The 4,587-nt window shown below is 42.9% G+C and overlaps 1 pseudogene; it reads left to right on the top strand.

Annotated features, from left to right (window-relative positions):
• Positions 1-1,056: 1,056 nt before the first annotated feature.
• Positions 1,057-1,276, top strand: LOC140330255 (U2 spliceosomal RNA; annotated as a pseudogene).
• The last annotated feature ends 3,311 nt before the right edge of the window (positions 1,277-4,587 follow it).

Below are 4,587 nucleotides of genomic sequence, written 5' to 3'. Positions count from 1 at the left end.
AAATTGTACTTCTGGAAACTGAGATCCTTATCCCTGGAAGACAAAATTGTAGTTTTAAGCAGGTCATTTTAACATTGATTTTATATCCCGCTATGGTTTTTTATCCGCCAGTTTTGGTTCTTAAAAAAGTTAATAAATTATTATTCTGCTTCTTATGGGAGAGGTTAAGAAGGGTTGAAATGTTTAAATCCAAAGCCAATGGCGGTAGGGGGGTACCAGACCTCTGGAATTTTTCGGGTGCAAAATACCTGGCTTTAGTGATGGGCAATATACGTGAGAGTAACCAGTCGAAATGTACTGACTTTGTGAGATATCAATGTGGTTTTTGTACCCGAAAGTACAAATGGTTTAAACTGGACCTTAGAAAACCTTACAGGTGGACACCTACGATGTTTTATATAATTGTTGAAAAATTTGTGCGAGAACATCAGCTACAAGAAGTAGATAGTCATATTTTGGGTAGACATAGAGCCGTCTTGGCATGGATAAGCGAAAAAGAACCAGTTAGCAATGTCAGCTACTTTCCTGAAAAGAAAGCTAGAGATGTTTGGAGGAGAATTTTCGTCCCCTAGCTGGAAAATGAGCAGGTGGACTTGGCATAGAGCTGTGTAAAAAAGTGCCTCCCCACGTGGTATTTTCAATATAGAAGAGGCTTAATTCGATCTTCTCGGTGCCCGAGAGTTGGGTGTGGGGATGACGAGTCAGTCATTCACGTAATGTGGAATTGTGCCTTCGCACAAAAAGTATGGAGGGGGGTTGCTAAAATCCTGAAAGACATGGGTTTGTCAATTTTCTTCAGCTACGAGCTGGTATTGTACGGAGAAGGCCTGGCTCAAAGGAACTTCAAAGTTGTATGGAGCTTTATAAGTGCCATGAAATTCACCATGTGGAAAGTTCGGGGAATCCTTGTGTTTAAAAAAGATGAAGTAAGTGTGCAGGATTGCATTAAACTGGGTTTCAACTTGTTATATTTATTTTTGGGGTGACCAATTAGCGGTTGGTTTCCAAGATGCTAAGAAGCTGAAAAATGAAAAGTTTTTAAACTTTTAGTTTCAAATTCCTTTTTTTCCTGTGATGTGTGGAGTACCTGATTGTCTATAACAAGATTAATGACAAAAAAAAATCTGTCCTTATCAGTTTAATATCTGATACGTCCTCGATCTGGGGACTATATATTAAATGGATTTTTAGAACCGGGAGATGGAAGTAGAGCTTGCTGGGTCCACTCCACGCATCGCCCTGGTATTGCAGTGCTTCCAGGAGTGGTGCAACTCTCTTATATGGTACTCCAAAAACAGAACAAGACAAAATCCACAGCAAGAAATGGCTAGAAATGGCAAGATGTCACTTGCACATCTAACTGGCAAACCTTTGGCCTTGGGGAGTTGGGATCCTCCTCAGAGGAATGCTTTAAGCAAGCCCTCCCCTGCTTGCTGGCACATGTTCCAGGCTAGTAAACCAGCCAGGGACACAGGTTTAAGCCCACCAATGCTTTTCTTCAGAGCGGTGCTACTCAAGCTGGGCCAGAGCGGACTGGCGTTTGGAGGCGGGGACATGCAAAACGGACAGATGCTGATGCGGGCACCCGCCAGCCAGATGTGCCTGGGCATCTTGGAAACACAGCTGACCTCTCCTCTCACTACGACCGGCTCATACTTGCCCCACGGCAAGTAATGGGTTATCGCTTCCCAGCCTTCTGGCTAAGATCAAGTTTACTTGTGTCTTGGTCAGGAGTGCTAGCAAGTAGGGTGCCAGCCGCCTCGGCCTTGGGAGGTTCCTTCGGGTTCCTTCCATGCTGCTATTGGGGTAGGCGCCACCCGAAAGCGTGAGTTGCGATCGAGCGAGCCTTTTTGCTTCGGCATTTTGGTGAGCTTTAGGCGGTATGGGCGATTTTGCTGGATTTGGTGCTCCCGATGCACCAAATACCTTTAAACTGGTCAGGACCGAGTCTAGAAGGGCGAATCTTGAGCTCCGTACAGTGCAGGAGGAGATTATTGAAGGTTTATTTGGCATGGAGTGAGAAAAAATTTTTGCCTGCAGTGTTTCTTGAGGTCCGGTTGTTATGATGTTACCTTCCGGACCAAGGCTGATTTGCAGACGTGTGGAGCGGAAAAATTATTTTTTGGGACATGTTTTGCTACAAGGACTTTCTTTTTTCAGTAGCGACTTGAGACAAAAGGTGGTTGTGACTGTACATATGTACAACCCTTTTGTGAAGAATGAGCAAATCGGGGGGTTTATCGATTTATTGTGACTTTATATCAGAAGGAACGAACTTGACAAATGAATATGGGAATTTTAACGGAAACCGGAGGTTTATTGTTGTTTTCAAGCAACGTATTGGCAGTGTTGGGGACATTAAGCACCCTTCTCAGACCTTTTCTATAGGCACTCAGAGGGGTTACCTGTGGTACCAAGGGCAGCCGTCTTTTTGTAGGAAGTGCCTGAGATTCCGACACACAAAAGATGAATGTGGTGTTACCTGTAAGAACTGCAAGGGCAATGTTCACCAGACTGCGGAATGTAAGCAGGCAAAAAGCTGTCATATGTGTGGCATGGTGGGACATCTGGCCCATCTGTGTCCCTCCTTGAGAAGACAGGAACGGCAACAGGAGGAATATGGAGTGTCAGTAGGCCCAGAATCCATAAAATCATATACTGAAGCGGTGGGTGGCCCAGCTCCCAGGGCGTGTGAGGCTCAGGAAATGCCAAGGGAAGGTGAGTCTGTGATGATCCATAGCCAGCCAGATCCCTCCCCTGTAGACGCGGCTAAGAGTGTGGATGAAGGGGGAACCTGCATGGAAGCCCCAGAGCACCTAATCGCAGAGGGGGAGGTGACAGTGGTATGTGACGCAAAGAGCAGAAGGGATGATGAGGTGGAAAAAGAGCAGGTGAAGGAGACTGATCATGCCTCTTTGAAACGAAAGTCCTCTGCTTCGTCAGATTTGATTGGATCGGTGTCCAGCGATTCGGATTCCTCATTGGCAGAAGTTTTTTCAGAAACTTACTCGGCTAAAGCCTTTGTAAGCCCTGGGCAAGTGGGGTCATTTATGGAGGCCATAAGCTATAGCAGTCTGGTTAAATCCGCAGACATCTGTGTGTCAGAAAGCAGGCAAACGGTTAAGGGCACAGGCACTTCCTTGGCAACTATCACTGAAAGTGAAATGGAAGAAGTGGTACCCGGGACCCCGGAGGTGAGTGCAAAGGCTAAAAGATTAAAAGGTGGAAGGAAGAAAAGTCGGTAAAGGTTAAACTAAATCTTTTGAAATGAATCTAAAAATTTCATCAGTGAATGTCCGGGGAATCAAGGATAAGAACAGGAGGGCTGCTATCTTCAGGTTGTTGGAATCCTATAAGATGGACATTCACTGCCTTCAAGAATGTAATTTGGAGGAGGAACCAAAAGACTGGAGTTTGGGACATATTGCATGGTCCATAAATAAAAAGAAAAACCGGGGTGTGGGGATTTTATGTGGGAATAATAGGATTAAAATTATTAAAAAGATTGAAATCGAAAATGGGAGGGCAATGGTGGTATGGTGTGATAGGGAGGGGGTGGTTTTTAAGGTATTTTGTATATATATGCACCTGTGGAGAAGAGGGAAAGGTTAGAATTGTGGGAAAAAAATTTATTTTTGGGGGGGAGGGAAATGACTATTGTGATGGGTGATTTTAATTGTATTATAAAAATGGTGATTGGTGTCGGGTGGGGTGTGATGGGGATGGTGGAGTAGTTGATAGTTCGGGGAAGGAATCGGGAAATATAATTAAAATTTTTGGTTTCGTGGATTGTGGTGAAGGGGAGGGTTATACTTATTTTAGTGATAAAGGGGATGTTATGTCACGCATTGATTTTTGTTTTTTTATCAAAAGGTTGGAAAAAGTCTTCACTGAAAATACTTCAGGAACCTTTCACGGACCATGGAAGGAATGAATGTATCGTGAGTATGGTGGAAGGTAAAATGCATGGTAAGGGTGTATGGAAGTTGAATGTAGAGTTGCTTAAGGATAAGGATATTTTTGAAGAATATAAGAAAGCTTGGATGGTGTGGAAGGAAAGAAGGAGGGAATTTAAAAGTGTTATTGAATGGTGGGATTGGGTGAAAAGTGTGGCTAGAAGGTTTTTTAAAAGGAAAGGATGTGATAAACTGAAGAAGGAAAGGGAGGTATATGAAATGTGGCATAAGAGGTTATTGTATTTGTATGAGATGAAAGAATGGGGGAGGAATGTGGAGTGTGAATTGATAGAAGCTAGACAGAAGATTAGGAAGTGTATAAGGCAGAGAGGGAAAGACATTATGATTCAAAAGAAAATGATTATAAAAGAAAATAATGAGAAATGTACAAAATTCTTTTTTTAAAAAAGTTTATGAAGGAAAAGTGGAAATGGAAAAAGTAATGGATGGATCTGGTGGTGGAGGACAATGATAAAATTAGTGTGGTAGTGAGTAAGTTTTATGAGGATTTATTTTCTGAGGAAGTGAAGGATAAGAGTTTGGAAGCAAGTATGTTTTGAGAATATTCATAAGAAACTTGATTTGGAAGATGAAGAAGTGTTGAATGCGCAGGTTAGTTTGGAAGAAGTTA

Source organism: Pyxicephalus adspersus, chromosome 4, assembly GCF_032062135.1.
Source record: "Pyxicephalus adspersus chromosome 4, UCB_Pads_2.0, whole genome shotgun sequence".
Taxonomy (NCBI): Eukaryota; Metazoa; Chordata; class Amphibia; order Anura; family Pyxicephalidae; genus Pyxicephalus; species Pyxicephalus adspersus.
Note: the sequence above shows the minus strand (reverse complement) of the source record. Positions and strands in the feature narration are given on the sequence as shown.